We start from the raw sequence: 23,081 nt of genomic DNA, 5'->3' as shown, positions 1-23,081 counted from the left end.
TGTACAATAGACAGATACAATCTTTAAAAATACAATTTTTATTTACACGGACAACTTAAAATTTCATGGCCAGCGTTATTGGAACATTCATATAGTATGTGATGTGACTACACCCAAATGTTGTCTCATAGTTATTAACACAGCTCACAAAACATGCTTCACACTGATTTTTAATCATTCATTACTTCGATCATGTCCTTTTTTGATTTATATGTAAATGTCTCATTTTTCTCAATGGCTTCATTCTGGCCTTCCTATAGGACACTCGTGATATGCGAGAGTGGATTGGCTTTTGTGCAGATTTCTGTTAATGGTGTATTTAAATGGGTTTCATCCAGTCTGTGCTGTGCTCGGAGGTTGGATTTTTTTCACACTTTGGTGCGCAGACACATAGCGTGTGTAAATGTCTCTCCTACATCATGGTTTCTGCCGTGGAGTATTCAAAGCAGGTTTTCAGTGGGAGCTACCTTCAGGTAGGCCAGCTGCCTGTTCTCACAGAGCTCTTTTTTGTGCCACAATGACATCTCTGCTTACCATTTCCAGTGGGCTGTCGAGGATGTTTCCAAGGGAATATTCTTCTTTCTTTGATAGAACTAGTGTAAAGGGAGAAGGAAGACTCGGTTGAGCATTGCTGGGGAAAAAAAAAAACAAAAAAACCACCCAGAAAGACACAAGCATGAGGAGTTTTTGCAGGTCTTCATTTTATTAAGATACTGTCAGCGTAGAGGGGAAGTTGAATATCAGTGGAGATGAGGCATTTTCCTGGCAGTATCCATAGTTGATTATTTCTGGGCAGAGGAGAAGGATACCGGTAGAGAGAGGCATGATCATGCTTCAGACGTTAATCTCTGCAATGTGGCAATACTAGGCATGAAGTTGTGTTTGTACAAGAGACGTCAAACTCTGCTCACTGGCAAAGCTGTTGCCAAAGAAATCATCTCTGAAAAATTTCTAAAATCCTATGGGGTTGTGCTTTAATTACCACTGAGGTGTTCTCATTCCTAATTATTTTATGTATATAAATAGCAAGAGGATACTAAAACATCGTATGTACCATTGCAGGCTCCATTTTGTTAAGCAGTGCTCTTCATGCTTCGTCTTGCGCCTTAGCATTTTTTTCCAGCGCTAACTCACCAAGTAAATACTGTTGTGCGCAGAAATATCTGTGCTTTATTATTTCAAGTAGTGTCTTTGGTTTCTAGGGAGTAAGTAGGGTGCTAGGGTAAGATCTGCATTCACTTGTTGCCTGAGCGTATGGGTACATTTAACAGGTATCTTTCAGGGATTGGTTCTATGATATGTAGATTTTACTCTTTTTTTTTCTTCCCTCTTTTTCTCTTTTTTTTTTTTTTTTTAGCTGAAAAGATGTGATTTAAGTAAAATATGTGGTAGTTTAACCCCCACTCCCTACAGAAGCGGGGTACAGGCACAATACCAAAACCTCCTGAAACTGCAGATAGATATTTAAATGCAACTAATTTGGTTTTCAAGAGCTGTAGAAAAATATCCATACCGTCCGTTGAAAGTGAGCATTGGGAGCACTCAACAACTTTGATAACAAGGTCATTTTTACACGTAGGGCTTTCCACAGGCAAGGCGCTTTATGAGCAGCGACTAATTAATCTTCACATCATCCCTTTGCAAATCCTCTGGCATGACGAGTTTTACTGCATTCTGTATAACATGAATAAAATTGAACAGGAAAATAACATCACTTTGTTTTGCATTTGAAAGCAAAAATTGTAATGACAGCTGAATCCAGATCTGGCAAATTACGTCCCTCAGTACAGTGGATAAGTTATTTGTTGATTCTAGGGACTTTCTGTCCTTTTTATTGTCACTCGAGATATATATTTGAATTAAAGTTGTCTCCCCACAAGCTCTTACTTGTCAATGCCTGGGCTGCAACATAGGCGTTAGCATTAGTTTGTGTATGGATTATTCATCTGCAGTTTTTTCCACGGGTAGTCCACATCTAAGTCTGAATAATGAGACCCTACCTACAAGTTTTTTGCGAGAGGTAACTACTCCTGTTGCTTAATAAGGCAGTTAGGTGTTTTGTGCTGACAAGATAGCTTTTTGTAGCAGAAGCACTATGCAAGAGTGCAACGGAACAAGTGTTAGGCCATCTTATTTTAGCAAAATCTAGGGAGGAAGAAAATAATGTTGTCTACAAAGTGCTTTTTCTGACATTATCACAAGTGACTGTTTCAATTAAAATAAGCCCATGTTCATTAAAAAGGAATAATAAGAATAGTATTCTGAATTGGTATATGCGCTCAGCTGACGAATGGAAAGGTATTAGCTGGTGGAGAGTCCCGTAACTGTAGGTGTTGGGACTTTATCTGATTTACCCGTTGTTTCCATTGTTTGCTTCATGTTTCTCATTTCTCAAAGAATGGGTTAAATATAGTACAGTTTGACCATTACAGCTTCACTCACATCTTGTCCAGGCTTTCATTCTGGTTAAGGTTTTTTTGGTGAAAGTAAATACACATCTGTAACTTTTTTTTTTTTAAATGTAAATGTTAAAGTCCCAGTAGGAAATTTTGATACTTACAAACTTTGTTTGCCAAACAACAGCTTGCCTGGGGATGAATCTGACTTTCTCCCCCATGGAAGGAATAATGTTTATTTTACAAACACCTACCAAACTCAAATATAGTGCCATTATTAATTTTTTTTTTTCAGTGAGCTCTGTCCTTGCACAGCTTGAAGGGCAGTGATAGTAAAAACAAAGACGGAAATAAAATCCAATTTAAGATTCCTTGTGTGATTTATTTTTTTGTGTGTGTGTGTGTGCGTGCGTGTGAAGATTAAACCTATGGCTATCTTCAGCAGAAATGTTTAAATTTAATTTTCAGTAGTTTAAAGGTAGCTGTCATAACTGAACTTCCATGCCTTTGATATCCTTCTGCCTTGCCCCTTTCATGTCTCTGCCCTGCTTTTCTCTTTAATTTTTTTTCTTGCACCAGTTGGGAGCAGATGTTTAGGACAATGAATTTAAGGTACTGAGTTGCAAGAAAGACTTGTGATACATGTTTATGTGCCACAGACAGGGGAAGAATAAATAAGTGATTCATTTTCGCTGGCTAGGGATGACCTCTCTAATTCCCATCTGGGAAGATAAGATATAATTGAAACCATGAAGTTACTCATTAATATCCCTCATGGAGGTGGAAACTTTGGCTTTTCATGCCCATTTCACATTTCTTGGTTTTGCCTTGGCAGATAAGTTGAGTGTGATGTTATATTCAGAGCTGGTGACAATCCTGAAAAGATTTGAGTGTCTTTTAAAATTTTTTCTGTACAAAAGTGATGTGTGAGGACAATAGTTTATTGACAAGCTAGCTAATCAGAAATATATTTGAAGCAAGAACATAAGTGGATTAGGGAACTGCATTTATATTTTCTTCTAGAGACAAGAACATACCCAATTAATATTAAATGAGGCAGGGCAGGATGATCTGTTTCAATGAGGAGAAGTGGAGTAGAAAATTGTCTTCTAATTGTTTTTTAAAATTCAACAATTTTGCTACCGCATGTGTTTCAGCATGCTATTACATGTCTTTCCTTCCTTTTTTTGGTAAAGATAGAGCAAAAATTCCTATCAAGCAGGACTCATTGTTTACTTTAGCACAGGTTCCCATTAGTTAGAAAAACATACTTTTTAAAATTAAATTTCCCTTGAAAAACAATTAGCTCAAGTGGGAAGTATTATGCAGAGCTCAGAAGTTTCAAAACAATCTTATAAGAAGAATTTTTTTAAAGCTTTCCTGGAAAAGGAATATTTTAGCATTATTCAGACTCCAAATAGAATGATTATGAATTAGTAATAATAATAATAGTAAAATAAACAGTTTATTCAGTAAACCAAGTACTATCCCTAAGTCATGTGCTATTGATAGTGCTCTATGAATGTGACTTAAAAGTAGCTTGATGGGCCATCATTACATATGTGAATAACTATGAACACATAAATAACAAAGCAATTTCAGATTTTTTTTTTAATCTGTTATAACAATTGAAAGCTAAATTACTATTTAAGAATAATATTTCTCATTGTTTACTATTGCACATGATTGTTTTTGTTTGACAAGAAGTGGTACCTACAGGTTTTGGGTGCACATAGTTTTTTCCTATTGTGGGTTACCCTGTTGCTATCTATCAGGTATTTTCTTCAGGCACATCAGAGAGAGCATTGAATCTCGTAATTTGCATACAGCCCATGATCATTTAGAATTCTCTGCAAATCGAGAACAAATTGCTTCATGTTATCTATGCTGTTGAAACTGAGATTCTGTTTCAGAAGTGAAGGCAGGCATGAGTCTGCATTAACGAAACCCACATTTTTCTGAAGACTCTGTGATTTAATGGAATATTACTCTGTTGTGACAAAATTATTTTATTGCTATATTAGTTTGTAGTTCAGCATAAGGAAACCTAAAATGGTATTTCTTTAAAGTTGTTTAATGCCTATCAAACATACCTTTGAATATATAGTTCCTACAGTGGTTAAAAAGCATATTTATAAGTCAGTAGTGTTAAGGTACGTGTTTATATGTCACAGAGCTTATATAAAATATGAAAACAGAAGCTATATTCATTGATAGAGTGAGAGCTCTTAAGGCTATTAGTGTTAACACCCAGCCAGTAAATTTTACATGTTTAGGAGCATAAATAAAAAGGATACTCAGAAATACTTCTGCCTCATTTTTCATTTTGGCCAGGGAGTAAAGATGTGGTGCTAGCCAGTATGTGGTGGTAATAGTCCCCCCGAGGAAACTTGTAAACTGCCTCTGGTCTTCAGTGGGGACCTGATCCTGCATCAGAGCAGGGACTGGAGGTGCTTAGCATCCCTCACAGGGCTGGGCCTTTGTGGAGGTGTGACATCATCTGTATTTTTTTTGTAGTGCAACATCGTAACTAGTGATGGGAAGAGTCTGCTAGATCATTGAAGTCGGAGCACGGTCCTCCTGGGAAAGGATGTACTGCCCAGAGAAGCTGTGGATGCCCTATTGTAGGCAGTGTTCAGGGCCAGGTTGGACAGGACTTGGAGCAACCTGGTCTAGTGAAAAATGTCCCTGTCCATGGCAGGGGGGTTGGACTGGATGATCCTTTAAAGATCCCTTCTGACCTAAACCATTTTATGATTCTATGAAACACAAAAAGGACATTTAGTTTTTTGGAGGTGAAAGGCTAGGTTGAGAGTCGCATCTGCATCAGTGTTCCAGTTTGCAAGCTGAGGTTTGCGTTGTTAGCAAGAGTGGGAGAACAGAGGCTGAAGCCTTGGTCCCACCAAAATTGTTGACAAATCTCTGTACACCGAGGGACTTTTTGGAGGAAAAAAGGTGGTAGGTTTAGTACGTAGAGGAGAGTGATTTTGTTTGGAATGGTTTAATTTATTACATATAATTTGTTTGTACTTTGGAAGTTCCTAAATAACAGGTGAGTTTTAACATGATACGATAAAGTGGCATCTCATTTCCTTCTGTGTTAGTAAGCGTGGCTGGACTAACAGGGTTTTTACTCATCTCTCCACATATGATTTATGAAAGAAGAGACCTACCTCAAATAGTTCAAGCCTTGTGGAGTCTTTAGAAGTAATTAGATTGTGGGTTGCATGGGTAGATTGTGGCTTGTTTATTAGTGTTTTGAGCAGTGCTAGTTGTATCAGTTTTCTTCTGTATCTGCATGTGCTTATAGATATGTAGTGCTTAATTCCTTAAACAATTGCATGTTTGAAGATGATTGATAGTTTAGCATATATAATCCATATAGAGCACTTGCGCATGTATGTGCACTCAATAAAATACGTTTTTCGCACAGTCTGATGGTGCAGTGTCATTGGCCGTATTGCTGTCTTAGGTAGTCCTGGCCTGTGCTGTTCACTTCTGCATCTGTACCGTACTGCTTCAATCTGTCTTTTGTACGCGCTTAACGGTTTGCAGGGTCAAGTTGAGAAAATCTGTGTGAACTGGCTGGTGAACACTTTCTCTGTTTGAACCTTTTGTGGATTTGTTGTCTTTTCACTGGATCAGGGAACTGATCTGTTTCAGCGTATAGTCCGCCAGACTGTTGAGGAAGGAGAGGGGAAACATGGTAGGCTGGAATCGCTGCCAAAAAAAAAGTATTATTAAATCCTTGCGTAAAATTTTCCTGTTTTGCACAATATTTAAGAATGCAGGGGCAATACCAGGAAAGGGAAAAGACAATTGAAAAGCATACATTATAACCGAACACGTCAATGGTGAGTGAAGTTTTAGTTCTTGTGGTTGTGGAGGAAAACACGAAGAAGTCAGAACCAGATGCTAAATTAAAAGGCCTTCACATCATAGGCTTAAAAATTAGGAGAATTTAAAATATCTAGGTCTTGGAGGAGGGGGTCTTGTTTCAGGGTTTGTGGACATTTGATGTTACTAGTGCTGGCATTTCTAGTACTTAAAGTGATTTCCTGACTTTGCCTCTTGGGCTGTCCCATGACTGATGGGACAGGGCCAATAGAGTGGGAAATATAAAAGCAGGTATCATGCCAGGTCACAGACTGTGGTGTCGAGGGCATGAGTTTATGGTGAAGGCTGTTTTCTTCCACTTTAATCTGAGTTTTCAGTATGTTTTTAAATAATCTTAAGTATTTTTCCTTTTCTTTAGAAACTTAGAAAAAAACGCATCTGTTTTTTCTGGATTTGAGCATGTCTGCTAGATATGTGCCTGTTACTAATTGAGCTCAAGAAACTCGTTGCAATGACTAAAATCTGAACTGGAAGTACACTCGGTCACGTACATTCTTGGTCTCGCTCTGTTGAAATCAGTAGGGTAATTTGAGGAGGGGGATTACCATTCATTGCTTGTAGCGTGAATGGCAGGATGTGCTGTTCAGAAAGCCAGAAAGGTTTAGCAAAAGATCACCGTGCGGCTTTCAGGTTGACTGCTGCTTGGGGGAGATGGCTGACTCGACTGTTAGGCTTTTACAAAATAGAGCCCCGCTTTTTTTCTGTGGTTGGCAGATCTCGAGGAGTTGAGCAGCCTGCACTAGAAATAGTGTCTTTTATGAGCAAAAGGCTTGCTGGAAATTTCCCTGTTAGACAGAACCAGTTGTTGCTATTTCACCCATTTTATGCCAACATTTAGACAGCACTGTCCTGATGGAAAGTTAGTTTTTGAAATTACTTTCTTCTATGGGGAAAACTGGGGCTGAGGACAGGGAAACTAATGAGGTCTGCTTACCACAGTCTGATAGCCCTGGCAAGGACAGTAATGAACATCTTCAAGACGTGAAAGACCACAGGACCAAGTGTATCCTCTTCATACCCTGCAAAGCTGGGGAAAACTCATGCGATCTGCTGCAGTGTATTAATGAATGTTTAATTATTTGGTAGAGTCATGGTGGATCAGCAAATGTAGTTACCGACAGGGCAAGGGGGTTTTTTTGTTTGCTTGTTTTGGGTGTGGGTGTTTTTGGTTTTGGGTTTTGGTTTTTTGGGGTTTTTTTTGTTTTTGTTTTTTTTGAAATTCACATCACCGTAGCTGAAAAGCCAAGGTACCGTGGGAGGTGAGTGAGCTGATCTCAGTGATGCAGGAAATGCGATCTAGCTTGCTGAGCGGCCCTGGGTCAGGCTGTACCAGGGTGCCTGCCCTTCTCATTCAGGATTCCTGGAAAGGTCCTGCCAGCCTCTGCTGCTGCTCCGCGGGGTGTGCGCCAGCTCCCTCCTGCCTCTCTGCCCTGCAATAAAGCTTTATTAAGAAGAAAATGCTGCTCACTGCAAATTCATCTCTTTTTCCCCCATTTGGTCTTGAAATTTGCTGAAATAGTGCTGTGGTATGTGGTCCTGGTTGAAGCTTGCGTGAGGGTGAATCCTCTACAGGGACAGCTGCCCCCAATTACTCGGAGGTGTAGGAAGACGGTGCTGTTGCTTCTACTGTTGATATTTGCATCTGTAGCCATTTTCACTTTGGAGGCAGTGGCAAAGTGTGAGGTTTAAAATGAGATAAGGCTTTTATGGGCCCTTGAAGTGTCTCTCTCCCTTGTCTGCTCAGAATTACCACTTGTTTCAGGAGAAAGAGCTCTTGCACTTTTCAAAGTATATTGCAGTTTCCCTAAAGTTCTTCTTCCTGTGGCCGAGAGATTGCATGACTTTCTCATTGGATGAAAAATTTAAAAGGGAAAATTGCTTTCACTGTCATTGAGGAGAAGAGTAATAACCAGGGCTTCAAAAAAGATGAATAAAAGGAGAACATCCAATGCTTCTCAAACTCCAGATCTCTAATTTCATGATACTAAGAATGGGGATGTCGAATGCTTGGAACTATCACTAAAGGGCTTTTGCTTGTTGGATTTCCAGTGCTTAAAGATATGCTAAATAAAAAAAAATCTATTTATGCTTTTGGAAGAAATTAAAACTCAAATCTTAAAGCACACAGAAATGGATTTAAGTTTTGTAAGATTCTGTTTACAAAAGTGCTACATGTGGTACAATAAATATTGCCTGAAGAAAGCTGAGATTAAGCTAAATCAGAGGGGTTTTTTTGAGAATATGTAATTGTATTCCCAAATAGAATTATTTTATATTTTATATAATATTTTTCTTAGGCCTAAAGAGAAACCGTATTTGCAAGTGATAATCAGAAATAATATTTTTTCTCTTAGAAATAAGTCATACATATTTTTGAAGTGTACAGATGTCTATGCATATTTTGTGGATGAGAATTCTGGTGATGTTAACCCAAAGGTAAGGCAAGAATTTTGTAAACAAAAAAAGTCACCTAATTCTTTATTTGTGTATGGACAATTAACATCTAACTGAACAAAATTAGGTAATTGCATATGTGGGTAGACAGTTTGGATAATTTTTAAAAGAAACTCTTCTTTCTTTCTTTTTTCCCTAAACCTCCTGCAGATACCCATGGTGTGTTCCTAACAGTACATTTCAAACAGTACGGAGCAGCTATTTCTCAATGGAAGAGCTGTGACGTTTCTATTTTTTGCATGGCAGCGATCCTTTCCTCCCAGTCTTTGTCTGTTTTGGCTATTTGAGTATTAGCTTTTGGGATCGGCAAGTGTCTCTCACCATGTCTGGTTCCTGTTGTAATGGGGTTCTGTTGTACCACGGAGATTTTTGTTTGCTACTGTAATGCAATTAGTGCGTATTGTGAGCAGGCTATGGTTTTGCTCTATCTGTGTGAGCACCTAAAATAAAACTGAATGACTTCGTTATCCATTTTCAGACATGGGCATTGTTAACAGTCAAGTAGAAACTGCTTTTTAAAAAAATGTTTATGAAACTTGCCAAGTGGAATCCAATTTTTTAATCAAAATACTAAGGGTGGGTATGTTTTTTCCATAAATATGAATGTGTGTTTGACCTTCTGCAAACAAAAAGAAAGAGGGATTATTTTTGGCCTTTAAAACAATCAGAAAATTGATATTTGGATGACACTATAATGACTTCGCTCTACAAGTCCTTGGGTTTCAACTTCTGTGTTCTGCTGTGCTTCAACTGTCTCAAAGTGGACCAGCACATGGTCAGTGTTTTTATACATGGGGACAACAGAGGCAAATAAATGTAGATCAGACTTTTCAGACATGTCTGCTACTGTTGGTTCATGCTTAATTTGCAATTCCTTCTCAGTTGGTGTATGCATCTGTGGTTCGTTCTGGAGTGTCTTAGGGTGGACACCAAGAATCAGTTGCATGTCCTGACAGTATTAACTGAAGTGCCTTGGAACAGTGACCCAACAGGAGTTGGAGCAGAAACAAAGTTTCTGCTGCGTTGTCCCTCCTGATTTTGATAGCTATTTGTTTTCTTAATGGTTGTAAATCTCATTAAAAATCAGTGAAAGTGTGGGAGAGTGACTGACAGCAGAACGTGGCTCAGGGTGTTGTGCTCTTCTTACTACCCTTCAAGCAAGTCTCTTGCTTTCTGTGGCATGCATGCTTTGTGTATTCTCCTAATAGTCCCTTCTGACAACCTACCAAGTTGCTTTTGCTTTTGAGGCTGTTAAGATTGATTTCAGAAGTAGAGAGTAAGTCAGGGAAACCTTGACTGCACTGAAATTTTCAGGATGAGAGTCACCTTGCAAAATTACTGTAGAAACAGGGTATTGCGAATAGTTTTTGAAAAAAGGTCAGCATTTTGCTCTCCCTTCTCATATCTTGGATTTAATATACAAACTTTTTGATGTTATGCTCTTAAATTTAGGAATCACTTCAGAAGAATATGGTTGCAGAGGTATCTCAAAACATCACATTTCTCTCTACTACAACGTAAGCTGGAAGAAGATAGGAAACTGAAAGTAGAAAGTTACGCGGACGCTTAAATAGTGGATGTATGAGCCATTGGTGCAGTTCTGCAGATATTTTTCTGGTAGCTATGCAGTTATTCTAGTTGGGGGTTTGAGTGTCGAGTTGTTCCTGGCAGCTTGAAAAGGTAGTTGCACAATGAGAGGTTTCTTTGCCCTGGCTGTTACAATGCCAGGCAGGGCATTGGATATCAGTGATGGAGAGCTGTGAGAGTGTGCCTTCCTTGGGTGCTCTGGCTCCATGATGCTCTGACTGTAGCTAAGGTGTTCTGTCATCTGAACAGTTCATTTAGTATGTTGACTCTGAGAAAGAAAGTGGGAGGAGGGGACTGAAACTGTCAGGCCCAGTGTTTTTTTGAAGAACAGCACTTAGTTTTGCAGTAGAGGAGATTTCCATCTACTTCAGTGGACTGTGTTGAATGAGATCCATCCATGTCCTTGTCTTACTGCCCTGTAGTCAAATGCCCATAGTTTGAGTACATGTTGATTCCTTCTGGAAGATGAATCCTGTTCAATGAAGGAATTGTGTTCCTTATCCAACAGTAACGTAGAACACAGAGGTTTATTTGGATGTCTGGAGAAATAGAAAACAACATCATGTTACAAATATGGTTCAGTCATTGTTTAAACTAGAAGAAACTAGTTTCTGTAAACTACTGTATACTACCTTTAGTATATAGCAGCACAACTGGGATTGGGAAAGGAGCTTCAGCTTATCCTTTCAGTGCAGGAAGACTGATACTTCTTCACATATGCTGTACAAAAGGAATTGGAACTCCAGCTGTGTAGTAAGGGCTAGAAGTAGTATTCCTGATCCTTTTTGTTATGAAATGCAGCCAGTTTTCTTTCCCGGTATATGGAAGTGAGGAGCATTGATGAAAGGTATTATGCAAGTGCAAATTATTAGTCATTACTTTGTTTAGTTTTTCTTTCAACTCTTCACGGTTCTTTCAGAGTTTTATTTTTTTTGGTCACTGCTATTATGGTGACTTTTGAGGAAAGTTTTAAAATTTTTAAATAAAAAGTAGCCTGACATCCAGAGGCACAGAACAGGCTCTTCCTCCTCTCCCAGAGGAGCAAATGGCTTGAGTGGAATCCTGGCACTGAAAATCCCATCTACTTTGCAACCAAATAATGTGGACATTGAAGAACACATAAAACTTGTGCTGGCACAGAACTGTGTTGCTGAAGGTGAAAGTACGGACACAGTCAACATGTCTCGTCTGACTGAAAACACATTTTCTAAGGTTAGATAATTCATCTTTTGTGATTGCTGTGAATGAAACAGCAAATAAAGCTGGAAGAGCTTGAAATTAAATGTGCAGGACCAGACATGCATTTTGGTATTAAATATTGACATAGCCCTTCTAGGTAACCACTTTGCCTTTGGAGCCCAGCATTTGCCTGAAGACTGTAACATCATCTTGCTCTCGTGTTTATGGTGAAAAAATTATTGGCATTGAGAAATATTGCTAATGGCTTCTCTCCTAACACTAACTTACACTTATTTTGGTGCTAGGTCACTGCCTCCCTTGCAATTAATCTTCTCTGATTTATTGTAAGTTATTTCAAATATCCCCAGTGACTTAGATTGACTAATGTACTTTAAATCTGGTGAAATCAAATCTGTTGTGGGAGTTGACCGTGTATAAAGCTGCTCCCTCATGGCAATAGAAGACGTGGGAAAGTACTGAGCCCTCCTTGGTGCTTGCCCAAATATAGGACTAATCCTCTCTTGCTTTAAACCTATGGACTGGTCTGTAGGTTGGTTTTAAACCTGGGATGGGTCAGGATTAAGGCAGCATTAACTATATGCATTATCCATATATTGTGCAGGCTGTATGTGTTTATGGTGCTACAGCACGGCCAGAGTGGACTTGAAGGGGGAAGGGAAAGAAAGGAGGTGATGGTATGAAAAATTTAAACAAAGCAGCTTCAAGTTAGAGATCAGATCTGTGTGCTCCAGCTGAAAAGGGAAGTCTCTGAGTTAGTGACCGCAGTGTGCTTGTGAAGGGAGCTTTTTGACTCATCTTGAAGGGGTGTAGTCCACAGTGCAGCCTCCTGATATGAGGCAAAGATGGCCTTTTGGGGCAGCCCACAGCGTGCAAGGCCTATGCTATTGTATCTTCCCTTTTGAATGCAGTTTAAAAATAATGGAAATGTTTAAATTATGTGTTTTCTAATGCCTCTTCATTTATCATACCTGCTTTAACTGAGATAAAAATGCAGTGCTGTGTTACATTATCTAGCTTTAACATCAAGGGTTTAAGAGGTTATGTCTCTTGTTGGATTTTCTTAGCAGAAATTGGAGGAAAAAAACCTACCATGTGCATCTTCTTGCCTGTATGGTCTGTACCTGGAGATCTTTTGAGAGCTGCTGTCTTGAGACCCTTGTGTCTGATCTAAGACTCTTGCCGTGCTCAGATTTCATGTTACCCGATTTTTATTTTTTTTCTTGCATTTGTAAGAAAAGCTTGTACAAACAATGCTCTGCTGTTTCCAAACACTGTGAAGTTTTCCCCTTTTGCTTCCTGTTTTTGTAGTGTGTTTGTGAAAAGACCTTGTCTTCTTTGCACTGGGGTTAGTGTTAATGTAAATGCATTCAGCATCAGCTACTGTGTGTTCCAGCATGTAGGGACCTGAGTTTCTCTTCAGTAAACGTTATTACTCTTTATTTATGGTAAGACTAGATTAAAAGAGACTTGTGCATGTAAAAGTGAAAGCGCAGGCAGTGTTAAATTATGCAGTCATGAGCTTGTTATTTCCCCTCCCCCCAAGTATGCAAGCCAGTTAGTAACCTAGTGATCTATACATGAGGTTTTAATTGGATATATGCCCAGAGTGCAGATTTATATGGAAAAGCTATAAAGGCATGGGTTCACAAACTTTATTTGACCACACGAGGACTGTCTGCATGATCCCATGTGGAATGTGTGAGGGATTCTTAAAACAAAGAAATACCTTCATGTATTTGGGCAGATTGGCATGTAAACCACAGGATACAGAGGTGATGCATTTAAAGTCAGTAGACTGTTGATTAAATAGGACTTCCTCAGCCTAGTATTCACTTTGTGTTTCGTAGGAGTGCTTTAGGTGGGACAGAGGTGCATCTGTGGCCTCTGTGTAATTTACCCGACTTCTTAAGTTTTAGTTTTGAAATTGTTGAAGTTTTCTTTTTACGATTCGATATAATCTTGGCCGCCTTTGGAGGTAAGGCGGGGGGGGGAGGGTGAATCTCCCTGTAGTGAAATGAAAACAAGCAGATGTCTTGACTGCAGCTGGCTAGAGATGAATCATTTCATATAAACTTGCCTGGAGAACATGATCTTATTCCTCTATAAACCTATACTCCAGAGGGAAGGGAGAATCCCCATTAGTCAATGACACCCTTCTGGCCTAAAATTCCAGTGTTTCTAGTTTGCAAATCACATGAAGTACATACAGACTACTAGCTGTATTCAGCAAAGGCTTTCTCAAGTTTGGAAACAGTTGTAACACAGATTTTGTGTCTCTTCTGGGAAAATTTTTTTAAAATGAAAATTACAGTATCCCTAAATGTGTAAAACCAGCCACAGTCACACCCCTATGTCCCTCAAACTAGTTTATTAATGATAAAATCTCTTTTAAATTGGCATAGTATTGCAATAAAGAGTTTGGTGGCTTAGGAGAGCCCTGTTGCAGGTGTAGCTGGCCTTCCTGACCCTTCATATGATGGAGAGCAGCAAGGCATACCACCTATCTCTAAACTCTCTTCTTCCCCCTTCCACTTCCCCATGACTTTCTGGAAATGGCCGGCACGTTCAGAGATGAGAGTGGTGGCCCTGGATCTCACTGTGGAACGCTGCTGAGCTTGGTTGTACATCTGGGTCCCAGAGCGATCTACTGATGTTGGCTTCTTCAGCCTTTGCTGTCCTATTTCCTCCCGCAACTTAGGGTCCTGTGCCAGGATAGCTTTGCAGTTGATTTGTAATACAGCTCAGCATTGGAGATGTGCTGCTTGCAAGCCTCCTGCAGTTCAGGCTGTCTTGGTACTGTTCTTTATTCTTTTTGCCATCCTCTCCATGTTTGTGTGGCAGACTCTTTGGTTGCTCCCTGAAGATGGTGGGATGGAAATGTTAGCTCCTGTAGCATAAGCCCTAATCCACATGAAGAGTGGAGAGCTGATGGTAACTGTGCTCAAATAGTTGCAGAAAATAAGGTAACCCTAATTAAAGTTTTGTGCAAGTAGTTTCAGCATTTGATTCCAACCATTTGCCTGACTAATGAAGACAGGGAACAGTCCTTAGCTCTCTGCCTGCAGCAAGAGTATGGGAATTGAAGTGACTCATTCTCAGGGACATGGCAGTGGGAATGAGGCACTGCTGTGGTTGCAGATAATTCCCTGGAAGTCTCCGTTGTGCAGAATGCATTAATTGAAGAGATTCATGAGCTGCTTAATGTCACATCACTTAATTTCCTCATCAGAGAACTGGAAGTCTCATCTGTATAGGAAAAAACAGGAGCTTTCTGGTTTTGAGTAAATCTTAACTTTTGTAAAAAAGAGTTTGTATATGTTGCCCAGCAAGCATATTGTCCTGTATTGAACCTGCTGCCATGTAGCCTGAATTTTTTTCTTGCCATCCTATCAGCTGTTGGGACAGAGACAGCAGCGTAAAGACGTACATTTCTGAATGCACGGAAGTGAGCAGTGGAGACGAGGAGGGAACTGTTTGCTGCTGGTTTCTTCAGTGAAGTGCAGCAGAAGGATGGATGCTTCCTGTTTGTAATTCATTATCATCTGCGATGATTGCTTTGGTCTTAGAAGAAGTGACATGTCTTTATATTCGAGAGGCAGGATGTAGCATAGGATACCTCTGCAGAGAGCTGGAAATACAGCGTAATACTGGGTTGTCTTTGCCTGTTCTGGAGTAGATGGGAGCATACGTATCTCTGGGGAACACACTCCTGCAGATAGTAGCATGTTCCTAGTAGGTAGATCTGATGCATTGTGTAGGCAGCAGTAAATACACTGTGCAGCCCACCGTTCAGAGTTAACCTGGAGAAGGGAGTGTGCTGCACTTATGGAAATCAGTCTTGCTGTGTGTGATATCTTAGTTTTCAGAACAAGATGTACCCTAATTTTGGTTTTCCCCAAGTGCTTGTATTTCTGACTGTCTTGCCAGTTGCAGGTCCAGGTGAGAGCTAGTACAGAACGAATCCTGTGGCATTTGCCATAGTTTGTCACATGGCCTGCGAAGACACTGCTTCAGACCGAATTTTTATCCCTGTATTGGTTTTATAACATAAGAAACATTGTACAGAAAAAGACAGTTTAACACTTTAATAGCTACTTGTTAAGAAAAAAGGGGTGGACTTTTCTTACTTTTTTTGACTAGACATTAGTCAAAAACAAGATTTCTGCATCTTGGTTGAATTTCTAAGTGTAAAGCGTTTCTGAAGGTGATTGTGTCTTACAGCTTTTGATCTGATCTTTGACCAAGGAGAGCTGGTCAGTGAGAGGAGATGCCCTTTTCTGTGGCTTTATGTGCCACTGCTACCCTGAGTTTTGGGAGGATCGATGAGAACTTAGGGCTGGACTTGGCCTCCTTTGGTCTTTCTAGCATCTAATTCCACCAGGAGGTCACAGTGGTTTCAGCTGCATGCCTCAAGCTCTCATCTACCACGGAAGGCCATAATGTGCTAGCTATGCTCTTTGTCTGTGGCAAGCTGGTTAAGTAATAAGAAGTACCTTTTAGATCCACTAATAACCGAATTTTCCTTCATCTGTGCCTCTGGGAACATTTCAGTACTTTGCCTGGCAGTGTATCACTACTCTGAATCGTGCACGGAAAAATGTCTGAAGCAAATTAAACAAAATGACTTGTGAGTAAAAGATCAAGTCAAAACACTGTTGAGATGAAAATCATTGAGTTGATGGGTGCAGTCTATATGTGACTGGGAAACCTTTAATGATGCCAGGAGAAAAAATTGACCATAGTAGACAAAGTTGCACTTGAGGTTTCTGTGACTCAAAAAAAAATAATCTCTTAATTCCTGTGATTTATTATTTCTGTGGTCACGTGACCACAAGCTATTGCGAACACAAGGAGTTTTAGTAAAAGATGCAACAGGTTGCCTATTTCAGTCTGGCTTGAGACTAAATCTCAAAAAATTAAGGTGGAGAGAATGAAAAAAAAAATTATTCTTCTGGCATTGTGTTTGTGGCTTGGCACGTCTAGATCCTGGGAGTCCATTCCATTGTTTTTACTCATAGCATCTTTCTCTCTCGTTGGGAATCACTATGAGTGATTTGGCATCTGTACCATACTAGTAAAAACAATCTTAACTACTATTAATTAATGAATTGTGTAAGCTGGCAGTCACTGATTTGAGGGGATGGAATAACAAACACAAGGACAATGTGAATTCTGCACTGACTGGCAATGTATGTCAGAGAAAGAACTGCTTTATTTATCTGGTGCTGGATTGCTTTAGAGTGTGGACTTTTAAATAAGCAGTGCTTTAAGAAAGTGTGTCAGTTGCTTGAACTGAAGCCTATATCTTGGCTGAAAAAATGGTGTACTTTTATGTCATTGTGTGTATTGTGACATGAAATCATTGTGAAGAGAAGATGCTGTCATGTTTTCCCTGTTGTATCTCTCTGGTTTTACTAGGTGGGAAAATAAACCATTGACCTGAACTGGTTATACTGAAATAACCTTCCTGTGCCCTGTTGCCTTTTTTAATTATTATTATTTTTAATTAGGATGGCTTAGTGTAAAAACAAAAAAGCCAGATTGAGATCCAGCAAGTGAAAGAATGATGGCTTTCAAATGGTGGCACTTGTTTTTGAGTTTTGTTGTTCTTGATGGAGAGAAAATGGTACTTTTTCTTATCAAGAGCAATCCACAGAAAGATATTTAAATGAAACAAGCTACTTGCACTCATTTCTGAAGAGAGGATTTTTTTCAGGAACACTTTATGGGTTCAGACTCTATGGTTCCTCTTTGGACTGTCTCTTTAGGATGTATATGTATGTCTAATTCAGTCGAGAACTAGATAGGACAGTACTCCCTTTGCTTTGATTGTTTTATTTTTTTGAGCATTCCTCCCCACATCGAAATCTTACAAAATGCCTGTTTTCCTGTTATAGAGAACCATTTTAGGGAGAGTTGATGTTCTGGACAGTATATCCAAGATAACTCTAGATGCTAGAGGAAGAGAAAGCAGCCTCAGGAACAATAGGGAGGCTTTAAAAAGCTGTTTAATTTGTGCCAAGCTACTTTTTTTTTTTTTTTGGTTGTCATAGAAATGTGCCAGTCCGTGTCTCTCACAGATGAGCTCACTAAATGAATGGCTGTGCAGGATGAGTCTGGTTTCAATGAAGATGTTTATACTTGAAGAACACAGATGGACTTAAACCACAGCCCAGAATCTAAACACCCCTGAGCTCCTGGGGGAGGGGAGCGATAGGAAATGAAATCTGGATTTTATAGCTCAGGCCTGCATCTGTCCTCCTTGATTTGGCTTTCTGAGTTATTAAGGGAAAGTAGGAGATGAATATTATCTGCACTAAAGAGGGCTTGTTTGCTGTTGGACTTTGGTGGGGGAGATGATTTTATATTTGGCACAACTCCATTGGGTTGGAAGAACTTTCCTGCCTAGATGTCTTTGCAGGACTGTCACTGCTGAGGTTAATTGGTTGCAGAGATGTTACTCTAATGTGCTGTCTTTAGCAGGTATTTTTTGTGTAATTTCTGTATTTCTGTTACTATCTTTTGAAATAAAATATTTTGAATGAGAGCTAAAAATCTTCTCTCCCATGCTGCATGTAAAATGCTGTGTGTGATACAGTTTTGGTAAAAGTTTACACTTAAATTTTGCTGGTGCAAATGACTGTAAGTGGTAGAAGCAGTATCACACCTATGAAATTCTGAAGAATTTGCAGATGACACAACTAATAATCTTCAGTGGGGTGTGTCATTGAATGTTGAACAAATGTAGTGCAGTCAACAAACACAGTGTACTATGTTGAATGGGGCGGTGTTCAGTGCTTGCAAAAATGTCCTTTGCAGGATTTTGTCTGTGGGCTGTTTGCTTATGAGCATAATTTTTTTTTTTTTTTTTTTTAGTTCCGAGAAGCCCATTAATTCTTTATTTTCATCTACATTTGGCACTGTCAGAATGCCTCAAAGGAGCTTAGGTGTAAAATGACAATAGCTACAGTATCTCCAGGGTTTTCAGGTATCCGAATGATTTGTTTATCTGGCTGTCTTGCTTTCCTTGGTTTTCTATTCCTGGAGCTGGACTGCCGGAAATGATGCATGTTGCTGAATGCAGAATAGTCCTTGCTGTGCTGAGGCATGTACTGGGAAGAATGGGATACTCTGTCCTATATAATTGGTATAAATAATCAAGAATATGGAATAAATGAAATACTGCGCTTTTTTTTTAAAAAAAAGTTTTCCCAACTAGTGGAAGGAGGGAGGGTAGCATCTTTTTAAATGAAATCCACCCTTACCAGAAGTTTTCACTATTGGAGAATACTTTAAGGATTTTGCACTCAAAGCTGTTTGAGTATATTTGAGCTCGACTTTGGTCATAGTGTTGAATTCAGCTGTGCAGACTCTTCTCTTGATACTCTGTTTTTGCTTGTTATTTACTCTTGAGTGTTCTGCATGAACCTGTAGTGGAAGACAGGTTGGGCTAGAATTGCCTTGCCTTTTAATGAAAAATATTTATTTAAAGGTAAGATGAATTCTTCACATGGAGCAAGCTTTGGGAAGCGCAGTTTCTACACAGAGAAATTCCTCTTCTGCTAGCCTAAACTGTGTTTTGTGGGATCTTAAAAGGTCCCAGCACTCTGTTCAAGACTTTGCTCCATCAAGAGGTGCTCATTCATTAGAGCTAGTGGAGGCACAATCTCATGCAGGCGAGGACACTACGTGCATGTCGTGCTGTGGATCTCAGCACTTCTCTGGCATTAGCTGTCATGCAACTCCAGCCAGTTTGGAAACCTGCAGATACAGAAAGTGTTGAATAAAAACAAAACAGTTGATTTATCCGAGGCAAGGAAAATGCCAGACTTACGGTGTCCATTTCCTGCTGCTCGGCAGGGACTGCAGGGCCAGGGGCTCCTGTGCTCCTCCAGCTCTGCCGCTGGCTCGGCCCACCAGGCAAAGTGCTTGGGAGCCCTGTGTGCTTTGCCATTTGAGAGATGGTGTTAATAGGCTTTCCTACTGTGGGTATTTTAAGGGTTAATCAATTAGGCATCATCAACCAGAATTTTGGAGACAAATTCATTTATAAAACTACTTGGCTTTCTGATAGAGCTCTCTGAATAATTCATCCTATATTTCTTCTAGTTTTGTAATAAATACCAAAAATTGACAATAGCTTTTTCTTTTCCCAGATCCATCTCCTTCATTCATTTTTGTAAGGACGTTCCCGGAAAGGGAGCACGCAACTGATTATGTTGTATTTAAGGAACTATGAAATGATCAGCATGACTGCTGCCAAATGCGTGGAATTACGATGGAAACATTTAAATGACCATTTTAAAATATTTTTTTTCAGTTATATCCTAGAACCCAGGCCACAATATTTCAGAAGGAAAGAAGTTTTTTGGGTAATGCCACTGTGTTCAGTATGCCCTGGATAGGTTAAAACAGTGTGTCAAAGCAGGAATACTAAATGATCAGAGAGGCCATGTTTTTGTAGGACACCTTTGCTGTCCTGCTTGCGTGAGAAATTTGCAGTGATGCAATACTATTGAAAATTATCACTTTCACTGTAGGACCATTGATGCAGTGCTATTGGAAATTACCGCTTTCACTGTAGGAGCATTCACTTTTCATCTGAGATCATTAAAATAATCTTGTTTTTACTTTTGTAATTGGCTTAGGTTGTCCTTCTTGGGGGAGGGGAGGCTTTGGGGTTTTGTTGGTTTTGTTTTTGGGTTTTTTTTTACTTTTAATTTGAAACACAGTTTTAACATTTGGATTGTTTGAAACAAAAACAAGAGAAGTCCCAACATGAGCAGAGAATATTTTTAAAGGAATTTATGGCTCTAAGTTCCTAACACAGTCCAGATGTCTCCTATCTCTGCTCTTTCTGTAGCATTTTCTGGCGCAGTGTCGTTGGATTTTGAACTTGGTCCAAGCTGTGTGCCAAGTCCTGAAATAAAGTAAATCAGTGAGTTGTTCTTGGACGTCTCTCCTTAATCCAAACCAACCCAAATCAAACTTTAGCTCTGACCTCAGGACTGCACATTCAAATATTTTCCTTTGCCTCCTCAGTTTCAAAGTAGCAAAAGCAGGAGATTACCACTTTGCAGTATTTAAACAGAGGCTTGTGCGACATCCGTGCAGCTGAAGCAACTGCGTTACTTGGGACCCGGTGCCTGTTAAATGTTTGCCAGCGCTGTGAATCTTTGTCGTTATTCCTGTTGTTGGGTCAGGATGCACATTACGACCACACTGGAAAAGCATTTATTTGGAGGCGTGCATGGTGTCAACAATTAGATAGCAACCAAAGGAAATATTCTGTAGTGCTCTTTTGCAAATGTTGCAGCCTAGATGTCTTAGAAATCACTGACAGGAAAAGCCCAATAACCCTCAAAACATCAGAACTAAGTTCTAGGATAAACTGACTGTCCTTTATCTTTACTTACGCAAGCACTTGTCTCCATTGTATTTAAGCACTCCATTGAAGTTGGCCTAGCATGGAAATAAACTGAGACTGAAGGGGCCACCTATCCTTGTTTAACATTTTAGTGGCAGCACAGCAGCTTGTGTGGGGAACAAAGTATTGGGAAGGTAGTGTTATTTTAAGCAACAGTGAGTTGTTGGACCAAAGGAGACTTAATAATATGTAAAAAAAAAAAATTCTTTGCAGAACATCAGCAGGTTTGAAAGTTGCTGGTTCAATTTTTAGCTTTTATCTTCTGATTGGCCAGGTTCAGATAAGTTTAATTAAACCATATCCATTGTCCAGCCCTTGTTAGACCCAGTTTCCACTGAAATTGATGTTGAAGCTTTTCTCTGGCTTAGCAGGCTTTGCACTGGGTCCTCAAATGTGTGTGATCTACCGAGTGTTTTGGTGTAGCTGATCATCCTTGGTACAGACAGTGGTCAAAACAGGTAGGATGCAGGAATCTGGAGACATTTCAGACAGTACTGTCTTGCAGTGGGGAATGAGAGTTTGCAGCATGCTCTGTGTTGGCCTCAGTTCATGTTTTTGGGATTCCCACTACAATTTTATGTGTATATTTGGTCACTCAGGGAATACTACTGTAAAATTTTTCTGTAAAATAAAAGAAAGCTCCTTGTTTAACAAGGGACCCTATTTGATAGAAACATGACTAGGAAGGTTTACTTGCGTGACTGTATTACATATTATCTGGGCAAGTAGGATTATTTTAGTTTTATTAAACAGTTTTGTTCCCTCTGGTCTTCAAGCCAGTGTGTGTCTTTCTGGCTGGATTCTGTATAAACGTGAAATGCGTAACTAACAGATCCTGCGTTGGGGCCAGAGAACACAAAATTTACCTTTCAGAAGTAGCCAGAACAGCAACGTGCATAAAAATAATTAATGATTTTCATGATGAATTCTCTAACTTGAGCTAAATGTTCACCGTCACGTTCACATGCTATGGGGTAGCAGTTAGACATGCAATTACAAAGTTGTTGTGCAACAGTGAATACCAGGGACAGCAGTAAATGAGCTCTTTTACAGAGAAATGCCATAAAAAAAGAAATATTTCAGCCCTGGCATGTCCTGTAATTCTTTCATCACTTAGCAGAGCTTTTGTATACTCACACTTTGTTTCCTGTGAGATGCCGTGTTTGGTGCTCGTCTCTTGGACGTTCAGGACTGTTTTCATTTCTGCGTGGAACATCAGGCATGGACTGACCAGTCACCCCTAAGCTTCCCTTGCTTGTGCACTGTGCAGAGGTTTTTCCCCTGAGCATGGACCTCATCTGAACTCCATGTCAGAGCCTCTCTGCTCTGTCTGTTGGCTCCTTGCACAGGGCCTGGACCTGGTTGTTTTGAAGAGTGACCTTTCCATCAGGGCTGACCTGCCGAGCTCGCTGGCATGGGATCAGGAGACCAATTCCTGACTCAGTCTGGTCTTCTGCTGCTGGTAAATTGTTGTAGCACCCTCAGCCTAACCACTGCGACCTGTATGATATACCCCACGTAAGAAATTACTGGGATATGCGAAACTAGGTTCTCTTTGTTACATCAGGAAGGATGTAAAGGTAAAGGTGGATTTTGTGCTCTGCCCTGGAGGAACTGGGAATCAGCCTGCCAGAGCAGGAGGTATATATTAGAGTCATGGGAGGTTTTGTTCCCTTCAGTGCTTGCTGGAAACAGCTTAGCAGAGATGCTGGGAGAAAGGCTGCAGTGGGCACAATCTTCATGTGTGTCTGTGCAGATGATAGATAAAAACTGCTCAGGAGATCTTATGGGCTTCCAAAAAGGGGTAGTTGGAGATAAAGCTGTCAGGGGACAATGATAAAAGAACTGAGGCTGAAAATGAAAGAGCTGCTGGTGATATGAGGAAGCTTCTGTGTTTTGAGAGCTGGACTTCAGCTAGATAAAAATCTTAAAAGCCCTGTGCAGATCAGCAGAATAATGGTCTTGCCTAGGTTTCGCTTAATTTTCCTTCTGCCACCCAGGCTGTAGGAAGCAGTTTTCATGCTTCCCTGGCAGCAAGATTTTTGAATGTAGGAAACCTGATAGTCTGTCTGCTTAACTACCAGACTTTGGCCTGGTGCCCTTTCTGGTTTCCTTATAGA

The 23,081-nt window shown here is 39.9% G+C and overlaps 1 protein-coding gene across 1 annotated transcript in view; it reads left to right on the top strand.

The window, feature by feature from the left end:
* CMIP (c-Maf inducing protein) overlaps positions 1-23,081 on the top strand; it is a 137,461-nt gene that overhangs the window by 1,799 nt on the left and 112,581 nt on the right. The window lies entirely within an intron of this gene.

This window comes from Grus americana, chromosome 13, assembly GCF_028858705.1.
Source record: "Grus americana isolate bGruAme1 chromosome 13, bGruAme1.mat, whole genome shotgun sequence".
NCBI classification, from domain to species: domain Eukaryota; kingdom Metazoa; phylum Chordata; class Aves; order Gruiformes; family Gruidae; genus Grus; species Grus americana.
The sequence above is the reverse complement of the archived record's forward strand: the minus strand, read 5'-3'. Positions and strand labels throughout refer to the sequence as shown.